Here is a 12,582-nt window from a genome sequence, read left to right as displayed (position 1 = left end):
TTACTCTCCTTAATGCTCTGAGGGCAGTAATGGCACCTCAGTTTCACCTACTACTGAACATTCCTTTCAGACTAATAAATCAGCTTGGGGAAGGAATCGTTTTAAATAATGAACTGGTATGTGGAGTTAATACAGAGGCTTTGTTATGCGTTAATTTATCAAATTTGAAACTTACTCATGATATGTAAAATGTTTTGTCTAAAGGTAGTAAATTTATACCTACTTTTTTTCCTTCTCTAGCGGATTTATATTTAGAACTTAAAGCTTTCATTAGAAAACTACTTTTGAAAGTTTATTTTTAAAGAGAAGTTGAGTTTGTTTCTGAAAATGTTGATTTAAATAATTCTGACAATATTGTTGACTTGAATGAAAGTTTATTAAACATGTCTCTGTATGACTATGATGGAGCTGATCTCACAGATTTAAATGTTGTAGATGAAACAGTGGAAATTGTGGAAAATACCAATGGTTATCATACTGGATATGGAAAGTTAGTTGTGCCACATTTAATGAATGTAAATAAGTTTACACCAAATATTAATGTACCTGCTATTTCTGTATTCTTTAAGGTCCTTTTCAAAGAAATTACGGTAGTATTTAATGATTTCTGTAAGAAACAAAAATGTTATAACCTAAGTAAAAATGAATGGCTGGCTTTGAATGACCTTAAAAAAACAAAAGACCAATTTTATAGTCAAATGTGCTGATAAAGGTGGCAATTGGGTTATTTTGGATAAAATAGATTATTGTGATATGGTTGAAAATTTGCTTAAAAATGTTGAAGAATACAGACAGCTAGACAAAGATCCTACTGTGTTATTTAATGATGAGCTTTTGGCTTTATTGGAAAGAGGGGAACGTTTGGGCTTTTTTGAGCATAAAGATGTTTGTAAACTACTTATAAAAAAAGCCCACAATCCCTGTGATGTATGCTTTGCCTAAGGTACATAAAAATTTACAAAAACCACCAGGTAGGCCTATAATTTCGGGGGTAGGTTCATTTCTAAATAATGTTAATATCTTTTTGGACTTTCATCTTAAGGCTCATTTACATAAGGTGGTAGCTCATATTTCTAATACTCAGGATCTAATTAGTAATGTATCTCAAATTGAGTGGCACAGTGATTACTATTGGGTTACAATTGATGTGAAATCACTCTATACTAATATTGATATTAGATGGGGGTTGGAGTCTCATTGATATGTTGGGAGCAAAAGCCGCCCCATTGTCGTACCTTTCAACTGCAGAAAAAATTATAATTAAAAAAGAAATAGTTATGAGTTAGACAAAATTCTAGCAAATTCGCTAAGAAGGTGGTCAAACTGGGCGCCATAGTCGAAAACACATCTGACACAGATATCCTTCAGAAGGGCCTTACAAAAACGGATAACTGGTGCCAGAGCCATGGCCTAAAGTTAAATGCCAAGAAATGCATAGTCATACCCTTCGAGAAAAACAAGGTTACCCCTAGCTACCATATAGGTGGCAATCCACTGAGCACAGAAAAAGTCATCAGGGATCTGGGGACCCAAGTTGACAGTAGCCTTTCGTTTGACACTCATGTTGCTAAAGTAGTCAGGAAAACCTTCTACATTGCCCACCTGATCATGAAGGGATTCACATCTAGATCAAGGGAAGTCATCATCCCCCTGTACTCATCACTCATCAGACCAATGATTGAGTACAATGCCCCATTCGGAATGTATCTGACACGACACCTGCAGCAACTGGAAAGGCCCCAAAAATTCCTCACCAAAAGGATAAAGGGTCTCAAAAATATGTCCTATGCTGCCCGACTGAAGGAACTCCAGCTCTATTCAGTCGCTTACCGTCTACTCAGAGGTGACCTGTGCCTGACATACAAGGCCATGTCCAACCCAGAATTGATGAACATGCTTCACCTCAAAAAATCTAGATCCCTCAGAACTACAAGGGCGGGAGTTTTAAACCTTGACACGGTTATTAATAGGACGTGCTGGAGGGACAGATTCATCACCCAGAGACTCCCTATGCTGTGGAACAAAATCCCGGTACATGTAAGGCAGAGTACCTCGCTGACTTTGTTCAAGAGAAATCTTGACCAATGGATGGGAGATCGCAAATATACCCCAGGGATTATCTCAGTGTCACTGCTTGACAGAGGCACAGCAAAATAATGGGCATAGTATCCTCCAAACTAAAGGGGTGGCGAAAGCCACAAAACTCTGGGCTAGGCTTATAAATGCCCTTGGGCAGATAGCCTAGTATGAACCTATGAACAACACACGAAATGCTCTGCGGTTTGCTGTAAATACATCTTGGTGATAACCTCTTTATACACAAAGCTTCAACGTTTAGGCTTAAGAGTAAGGCTGCCACCTTTTCAAATACCCAAAAGTGGGACATTTTTGGTACAAATGTTAGATTTTACAGGGCCAAACGTACCCACGGCCAGTACCAAGCACAGCATTTCACCTTTTGGTAATCTCCCAGTGAAGTACCTCACAGGATGCGCAGTAGCAAAGCCCGCCCCGGACACGCCTCCTAGACTCACTATGTCACGTGATTGTTGAAAAACACAGTATCAAAGCCCACCTCCTAGCAACCCTGACAGCTGTCTGCTGTCACATTTATTTCGAACGCTGCACCATGGGTAATTTATTTGATCATATTATTCATGTAACTCTTACTGGTAGGCTGTTTTCCAGTCCAACTTTTGCCGTCTTGTTTTTATGTCCTTTGGTTAGTTTGGAACTACCTTGGGACTAAATTGTTTTACATTTCTTGAGTGTTTTTGTAACATATGTTAAGCGAAAACACTTTTATGGCACCAAAGCCAATCCACTGCTTCCATTTCTGCTTCCATTTCTGAATATAGTAGTTTATTTTCCTCAACAAGCTGTCAACATCGGATTCTGCGTTCTCTAGTGGTCTGCAGAAGCAGGACTGCTACATTATGAAGTCTGGCATCGCAAATCAGCTTAAACACAGTGAAGTATTACACAGAAAACTACTGCTAACTCACGGAAAATCATTGTAAACAAATGCACACTAAGGACGTATTGCACCGGTCACTCTACTCAAAGAAACATTGAAAAATCTACAAAAAATGCACATGATACAATCAGGAATAACCTTGCAAATTTAGTCTTGAGTAAAACATGTAATATAAGCAAATTAGCTTAGTTTTTCTAGTCCTGTCGACATTTCAAGCACAAGAGGTTTGCAACGGCATCCATCCATTTATAGCGGAATAATTTCTAGCGTACATAGGGTGTAGTATGCAGCCATTCCCATCTACTGGAAAACAACTTTCGTCGTAGTTAAGAGCCAGTCTCTTACGACTATTCTGTATTTCTAGCGTACGGGCTGGATTCCAGTAACTATGGTATGAAGGGCATTTAGTCTAAAAACAGTGCGACTGTCAGGCGTAACTGAAATGAGAGAACACATTTTTATTGGATCTTGCCCTTTTTACAGTATTACACCGTGAGGCCTGGGCGCAGGGGCGCGCCTCACCTTTTTTTAAAGCCATTATTCATTTGTGGTTCTATAGAAATCCGTTAATGTGCTGCCAAACTATCTTTCCGTTTCATTTTCCCAGCACTTTTTTTATTCCTTGCGTCACAGATGCATCGGGAGATACAATTGGTGGTTTCAATCAGGTGACCTTTTCTACAATCCTCAGTAGTTCTCCAACTGCATCTCAGACTGTAGTTTCCTGAAGCTGTGTTTGGTGATAGTTTCGAATGGAGTGAATTTCCCAGTTACTAGAAGCAGTTATTAGAAGCACTTGGTAGTAGTGGCTAAGCCAAAAGTGCAGATTTGATTTGATCCCGAAGACCTTGTTCCAGGAATTCACAAGTGAGAATAAAACATCAGTGAATCTGAAGTAATTTTTATTTTCCTTGGGCAAGTCTTGAAGAAATCCCGCCAAAGTGGTACAATTGTGCATATCTCTCGTTTGGTGCTCTGCTGTACTGTTTCACTGAATCGGCTTCTGCACCTGTCTTACATATGTTATTTTATTTTGTATGGAAAGAGTCTAATATGAAGTAAAAAAAAAAAAAAAAAGAGGAAGGAGAAAAAGTAAAGGTAAATGAAAGTTTGACCATTAGAAAAATCAGCAAACGGGTTAAGACTTTGGGGAAAACGACATAAAACAACTTAAGGGGGTAAATACCACATAATACCACATCTTGAAGTAAAACTGAATGCAAACACTGCTATTAGAATTAAAGGAAGTGTAGTGAAATGTTCTCATTGATATTTCTTTACTAATTTACTAATACTTACCTTGGTGAAGTGGACTCGAGTGTTGAATTTTTGTTTCTCCATAGCTGAACTGTTTAGTCACAAGTCACTGAAATATTCTTAACATTTTTATTGATTATAAACTTATAACAAATTACTAAAAAACTGAAGGAGAGGCATGCATAAACTACAATTTTCTGCAGATGTTATCAGACTGTGGATGAGGTGTTCTCTTTTGTCTAGCAATCCAAACCAAGCCTCAGCCTTTGTTTTGTTACATCAGCTGATTTGTGTTTCAAGCCGTAAAACAAGATGACTATTCAAAGCAAGTCAGATAGTGTATTGCTGTTTATAATTGGTAGAACAGATTGAACATGTAAAGGGATATTAAAGTAGTATCCGTCAAATACAATTTAAGACTAAGCTACGAAATGTTACTGGTTATGGTGAAGGGTACTTTCTTTTTTTTAAACATGATTTTTCGCTCCTATGGCAGAATGCAAGTTCAATTTTGGTCGAGTTATGGATGCAACTAATTCAAAATGGTGGTTTAGCAGAGGTTTGTTTAGCTTTGAATTTTAAAGATTGTTTTTACTTTTAGATGCAGTTGCGTTGATGCAATTTAGTTTAAAACACAAGCCAAAGATAAAGTAACTTTTCTGAACGTGTAATATCCCTGAATTGCTGTTGATTTGGCTGTACCCCTCAAGGCTCCTCCCTCCCTGCCTCCCACCCCTTGAGGCCTTGTCAGACCACCTTACTTTTTGTATAAAGGCTGGTCTGGAGGTCGAGCGGTGCTGTCTGCGGGTGGTGCTGAAACTACAGATGCTCATTTAGCCATGTGGTCACTAGTGCTGGTTCTTATAGATCCACGTCTGGGAGCTGCAGGTAAGCTATCTGAAACACAAGGAGATGGGGGGGATGGACAGGACCACGTGTCATCTACTAGATGGTACGATATGTGTCAGAATCCAGAATGCACACCACCAGTGGACCCATCTAGTATCAAGTGACCGATGGGCTGGTGATTGTTAGTACTTCCCATGATAGTGAAGGCCGAGTAGTGGGTTGCAATATCCAAGATGACCCGAGGGCAGTGAAAGCATTCACAGAAGTTTGCCGACTGGAACTGAGGTCTCTGGGGCATACTAGCCAGGCCAATACAGGAAACAGGCTTCCTGCAAACTTCCCCAGAGTGGCCGACGTCACAGCAGCATGTCAGTCTTTTTTTTTTTTTTGCAAGCCGAACCGTTTGCCAGAACAGTAACACAAGCAGCTGCACAGGTCTAAGAGGGTGTTTCACCTACCCTGGAACTTTGTGGTGTGGAGCCGGCAACAATGCTGAGAGCTATGACCACCTAGGTAAGGATGGTATGCGTTTGGAAATAAAGCATGTAATGTTTTGATAACAAAATGTGATAGTGTGGTTGAAATTACTTTCCAAGATGGTCTTTAATTATTAAAGATATCCTTCCGTAGCTACAAAATATGGTGCAAGTTAAATATATCTCCTAAATATGGGTTATGCACATGTTTTAGCAAAAATAAGCATAAATGAGCTAATATAATTATTGTCGCTCCTTATTATCGATAAGTTGTATACTCCAAGGTTTAGCAACAAAGTCATAATGTCTGATGCTGCAGTTATCAATCTGTGGTCAGGACCGACCAAACAAGGTGAAGTAGGGGGTGTATTGGAAATACTTCAAAATCATCGTCAACTGCAAGTACAACAGCACTGCAGTGTACAAATAAGTATCCTTGCATTATTGCTACTGAAGCTTTGTTTCTGTCCTCAGTTAGCCTTGTGACCTTTGAACCTCCTCAGAGCCGAGATTCATCTCTCCATTCTTTTTTTGGGGGGGGGGGGTGGAGACATTTTCAACACCTATTTCTCTTTCTCTTCAGGTGAATTTGAGACAGACAAGTGTTGCCGAACCCATGATGCCTGCCCCCATGTTTATCCATTCAGCTACACACATGGCTATAGAAACCTCCGATGGCATACCGTCAGCCACTGTGATTGTGACAGAGTATGAGTTTTCTTGTCATTCATCAGTTTTACTGATAAATATTTAAGTGAACAATACATTATCTGCGGACTTGCACAGATTGGCATAATTAGCATACAAGGAAAGGTGTAAATGCTGCTATATATATATATCTATCTATCTATATATATATATATATATATATATATATATATAATTTTTTTTTAATCTTCCAATTACATTATTGCATTAGCAAATATACCTGTAACTGATTTATATTGCCATAACATGATTGTTTATCATTAAAGAAAGTCACTGTGCTTGTTTATGTACTTAACCTTCCAGGTTCTCAGTGTCCAGATTTTTGCTTCATATTTTTGGTCTGCTATTCATAAAATTTGCGTTTTTCTGGCAAGTGACTTAGGACTGAAGTCATTAATGACACATTTTAGTCTGTGAAAGATTTGTGAAAATAGTTGAGGGGTATGGCTCATACATTAACAAATTTACGTTCGTTGAATGAACTTTATATTGTTGCATAGGGAGGGGCTGACATAATCCTCTATTTTTGTTAAACAGTCATTTATTTGTTACAGGAGATTATGTAAGTTAATGCATTTTACATGTGTCCATAGCTGATCTAGTAATAGCAACTAAAATAGTTGGGATGTTTGTGTTCTGATTGCTCAGCTGCTTTTCTTGAACTCCTTTTACTGTACTTTTTTTTTACTCCATCTAAAAGTAGTCCACATGCGTTAAATCTGCTTACAGGTACTGCTTTGACATTTTTTTCTTCTTGGTCCCATCTCCCATACATGCAGAGTTTTCATCCCCTAACCTAAACAGCTACTGGAAACGCATTTTAATTTCAGAGCTTTCTGCTGAAGTATACAATGATTGACAGACCGCCACAGAGGTTTGAGGCTCTGTCATTCATTGCCAAGATCAAGGTAGGTGGGACCAAACAGCTCAAACTTTGGAGTTGTATTATATGGCTACAGAGTTGACAGTACAGTGTAACTGTGGTTTGTTAGCAGGTATTTTTTAATCTGTCAGGAAACCAGATTTTACAGTTTGTACTGTCATAAGTGAGAAGGTTTGCAAATGTTTTATTATTTTTTATTTAATATTTGTTGACCAGGAAAGTCCGACTAGGTTCCACAGATCCTGTTTTCAGCAGAGGCCCGGGGAGAAATGCTCTAGAAGCATGTCTTTAGAATGTGGGAGGAAACTGGAGTACCCTGAGGAAACGCGAACGCAGGGAGAACATGCAAACTCCACACAGAAGGCACCCCAGCCGAGAATCGAACCAGAGAACCTCTTGCTGTGAGGCGACAGCATTAACCACTGCGCCGCCCAAGTAAACATTGCATTTTCTTATTGCAGTGCTTTTATTCTAATTAAGCATAAATCTGTGAGTGAACTTACTTTTTAACCTGAATTTGCACACACATGCTAAGGCAGCCCCTTTTCCTTCCCCTTCCGATTGCCACGGTGCTTCTCAGTTCACTTGGAATGACCCATGTAGTCTGTGGGAATATAGGAATGACTGCCTTCAGACATAAGCCAAAGTATATTAACATTATGCTGTCGCCCTTAGATTTGTTTTTTACATGGTATAGCCCAAACATAGTGGCTGCAGTTTTGAGAGAAATACTAAAAGCAGTAAAGCTGGGATAAATTCAATTTAAGTTTATAGATTTTGAAGATTGTCATCTTTACCAGTATGCACTTTCTAAAAGTGAGGGAGCCTTCCACCACGGTTAACTTCTTTCCCGACCTTCTTCACTGAACCTAAAGACTCAGAAGAAAAGGTAATGACTTCAAAATGTGTATATAATTTCATAAAAAATGGGAAATCAAAAGAATTTTAACCTCTCAGTTTAGCACCAGGTGCAACGCAGACTTTTATTTAGAGTAGGCTATGGCCATTGTTACACATAGTTTAATTAGAAAGTTTGAAAAACTGAACTGTAGTAAACTGTTTGTTCATGGTGAAGTGTTGAGCACAACATCTTTTCCCTGTTATAACTCATTGAGGTTTAGTGGTTTAATAACGTGTAAGGTTGCTTCCATAGGAAACTATTATTTATTATAACTTTTAACATTTATTTCAGAGGTGGCTGACATTTAATATCTAAATTCTGTTCAAGTAAATCTATCTTGTCATAATTTTGCATTTCCACATTTGTTTTGGTGGATTGAGGTTGGTTTAATAACAAGACAGAAGCATCATAATCTATTATAGAAAATGTATAAATATATGCATCCCTCCCTCTTTCTTCAAATGTGTGTCTGTGTGTGCATGTAGAATTAGAGTAATTTGTATAGTATACAAAAGGGAGGTGTTGTGCGAGTCTGTTAAGCTGCTGCACGCAGCGCATATAGACACTCAACATTCTTCTCATAGTAATGAACTTTGTTAGTCGTTGGGGTGAGTTGTTGATGGTGGCTTAATTTCAGAAAGTTTAAAGTGATTTTGAGTCAGACTCTGATAAAAGTTTTATACTTTTTATTTTTCAAAAAATGGGTGCTGATGTAAAACTGAAGGAGTTGGGTCTAGGATTGTGGCATGGTACTAACACGGTACAGCTGCTGCACTAGCAGAGTTCCTGCAGGTGGGTGTGGCTGATGCTACTGTGCTTGCACATGCAGTGACAATCTCATGCAAGAGGAGAAGGTGACGTAGCTGGATTGGACAGTGTGTTTCTGTCTGCTGAGGAGAAGAGGACAAGACTCATGTAGCCCTCCCAGTTTCAAGGTCGGGTGAAAGGTGTTGGGGTTCAGAAGAATGTTTGTTACCCTTTATCTTGTCTGTGAGGGATGTACTACTGACATTTGTGATGTGTGAAGCACATTATGAAGCATGCGAATAGAAACACTGAACAAGGGAACACATTCCATTTAATGTTGTATTACAGTTCTGCAATCACCTAATGCTTTTTCATGTTTAATTAAATCCACAGTGTGTGTATGTCTTCTGTGTCTGAACCTTTTGTTTTCTGGTTGCAAATTGCAGTGAATCTGAGCATGGTGGCATCACCCCGCTGGGTAGTTTTGACATGTTTCCTAGGTGGTTCTCATCTTTATTGAATGGTGCTGTATTGTACTATACTATATTTGTGTGCTAAATATTTAATGATAAAGCAAAATTAGTTGTAATTTCTTGTGACCACATGTACGTAACAGTATTTTAGCAAAATATGGAAAAATAGAAGGGTTACCTATGCCTGATGGTGTGTTACTTAAAGCTACAGTTTCCCCTGACTTTTACATATTTATTTTTTGCACTATCATAATCTCTGCCATTAAATGGTTCCATTTTGTGCCAGTTCCACTGGATCAATGGAATAAAGTTCCAAGTACATCCCAGCTGACTCCCGTTCAGTTAGTGGCTTAAGGCTCCTGCTGGCTTCTCTATAGGAGTGAGGTTCTGGGGGACATGCTGGAGACAAGACCATCACTGTGTTGACAGTGGGGATACTGGAGATCACAGCAGTTCATTGCCAAGCTAAGTTTCCGTTGGAGTCGCAGATAAGGGTTGCATTATTATAGAGATGGGTATACCCCTTTGAAGAAATCTGTATCATGATGACGCCTGCACAAATAGTTGACATTCAAATAATTGATCAGAAAGTGTTTAACATCTGCACCCCCCCCCCTTTGCAGATTCCTGGATCCGCCACTGATGATGTGTTAAACATATAACTATGACTGTGCTAGCTGTATTGATTTAGAACGCGCTATTTTTAGAGGTGTCAGTTAATTTAGAACTGTGAATGTGCTATTATTGGTGGTATAATAGGGCGTTGGAACTACCCCGGGACTAACTTGTTTTAAATTTCTTGAGTTACCGAAGGAATAAGGGGTGTTTAACATGTCAATCAGATGTACGATGACCTGCCAGTCACTGGACACTCCCTAACCTGCACAGAACCACCCATGAGGTATTACTTGGAGATTACCCTTGTGTACCCGTTGTGAGTGATGCTTCTCATTTTCAAAAACTATTAAGTTGTCAATCTCACCTTCATTCTTGCTGGATGGGTTCAGAGCCGAACCTCGGCTCCGACTCTGCCACTTACTAAAGCTCGAGAGCTAATTTTACCGGCTTGAGGCAACCCTATATCCCATGATGCTAGGCAATAACTACCCAGATCTAGTTTGCCGCTTTCGCTGACTAGGTGCGTTTTACCAGCTCTTGGTAAGTGTTGGGATTTTCATTACTTCAGTTACCTTTGTACTTGGCCTTCCCACCCCCTTTCTTCATTTAGTTTAGCTAAGTTATATTACACCCTTTCCCCGTTGGTGCTAAATTTTTTCCCCTTTTATCCAATTTAATTTCCCTTCCCCCAGTTTAGGCCTTAGGCCTGCTCCTTTCCTAGTTCCTGAAAGGGATTCTGTGCTGTCTGTGGTGCGCTTGTGTATCCCTGTTTAACTAGTTTGTTTGGATTGAGCGTTTGTTTTTTACTTGTGTCGAAGGACACAAACGTCTCAGTCTTCAAGAAGTGTGACTTGTGCTGTCAGAAGTGGTCTGACGGTCCCACTTATGTTTACTGCCTGGGACCCCTGCACCTGCAGGACTCTTGTTCTGTGTGCCATGCATTCAGCCCAAGAGTCCTGCAGGAGCAAATTAATCCTAACTGGCTTATTAAAGCCCGAGGGCTCCCCGCCTAAGTCCGTGCTGGGGAAGACTCGAAGCCAGCAAAACTGCTGGCTCAGAGTCCTAAGCCTTTCGGCTGCTGGCTCATCTGTGGCAACATCGGCTCCGGCTGGAGCTGATGCTTCTGTGTCACAGCTTCCAACTTCGGCTCAACTCTGCACTGATACTGCTGAGACTTTACTTTCACGGTTGGTTCCGGCTGGAGCCGACGTATCTTCGGCTCCATCCATCTCCAGAAAAAGATCCAGATTCCCATCTTTGGAATCTATCTATTCGGCTCTGGGGTCACCCTTGCTCTCTGAGTGGAGCCATTGGAGCCATTCTCGGTCATCCAGGCTTTCCGACCATGACCTTGAGAGTGGTCAGGAGACTGTTAAAGTCTCAGGCACTGGCCCAAATGCTTCATAGCCCATCTCATCAGACTGGCTATTTCAACTCTACCTACTATTCCTCCTTCGACTCTCCCTCTCGGAGCCATGATTTTTGTGGTGTCAGAGCCGATACCTCCCCCTTCGGCTCTGTCGTCTTCTGCTCCGATCTCCTAGATGCCTTCATTGGAGAGATCCGGGCGCCTGGTCTCTCTTGCCGGCTCCGAGGGGGTGAGTGGCATCGGACCCTTGTCCAACCCCATTCTCCCTCTGAGCATCGGCGCTGATGAGCTCGGCCCCGACATCTGCTTTGGAGCCTTCCCTGTCGGCGCAGCCTGGGGTTCCTACCTCTTCAGAGCGGGAGCCCTCTGGCCTATCTGATAGGGGAGCCTTGATGCCTTCATTGGAGAGATCTGGGCACCTGGTCTCTCTTGCCGGCTCCGAGGGGGTGAGTGGCATCGGACCCTTGTCTGACCCCATTCTCCCTCTGAGCGTCGGCGCTGATGAGCTCGGCCCCGACATCTGCTTTGGAGCCTTCCTTGTCGGCGCAGCCTGGGGTTCCTACCTCTTCAGAGCGGGAGCCCTCTGGCCTATCTGATAAGGGAGCCTTCGAGGTGATGAGCGTACTAGCCCCAGGGTACGGTCAACAGTCAGCTCCATCAGCTCCTCCCACTACAGTGCCTGCTGACGCCTCTTCCCACTCTCTTGCTCCTGGACCCAGAGATCTAATGCCTCAGGTTTCCCCACTGGGAATATCTTCCTCTTCCAAGGCTTCTCCTGACCAGTCAAGTGAACCTCCGCGCAAGAGGACATGTAAGAGGAAGCATGTGGACTCCCTGAGTCCATTACATCAGATATCGACTTGAATGAGTCAGAAGGATCCCCAAGGTACCCCTCTGAGGATGTCTCCTTCTCAGACATCCTTGAAATCCTGAAACCGAGGGGGAACTGGTCTTCCCTTAATCCTTCTGAGGATGAGTCTTTACCTGGAGGCGTTTGGTTCTCGACCCTCCACCTCCTGGGGGTGTCTGCCTTTCGACCCCCTTATGGACGTGGTGGCACGGAAGGTGTGGACAGCCCTGGATTCAGTGGAACCCACCCCACGGAGGCCTTCTAAATTTATTACGGCTCCAGCGGATAGGCAATTTCTAACAAAAGGTGTCCCGGTTGAAGCCATGGTGGTGGCTGCAGCCACCAAGAAGGAACTAGCCGATCCTTCAGTACCTATCCATCCTCCTAACAAGGATTCTAGGACTTATGGATAGGTATGGCAAGCGGATGTTTTCTTCAGCGACTTGAATTACTGTCCCTTCACCCGCCTTCAGA

At 41.5% G+C, this 12,582-nt stretch overlaps 1 long non-coding RNA gene across 5 annotated transcripts in view; it reads left to right on the top strand.

Annotated features, from left to right (window-relative positions):
- The first annotated feature begins 3,268 nt into the window (after positions 1-3,268).
- The window catches only part of LOC122814058, a 45,268-nt gene continuing 35,954 nt past the window's right edge, over positions 3,269-12,582 (top strand). The window contains exon 1 of one of the 5 annotated variants that reach the window (XR_006366775.1): positions 3,269-3,844. This is a non-coding gene — a long non-coding RNA (uncharacterized LOC122814058). The other 4 variants (XR_006366776.1, XR_006366778.1, XR_006366774.1 and 1 more) reach the window with 4 other exon arrangements.

The sequence above is a fragment of the Protopterus annectens genome, chromosome 10.part0 (genome assembly GCF_019279795.1).
Source record: "Protopterus annectens isolate FY-2018-M chromosome 10.part0, PAN1.0, whole genome shotgun sequence".
In the NCBI taxonomy this organism is placed as follows: domain Eukaryota; kingdom Metazoa; phylum Chordata; order Ceratodontiformes; family Protopteridae; genus Protopterus; species Protopterus annectens.
This window is presented reverse-complemented; position numbering and strand designations above follow the sequence as displayed.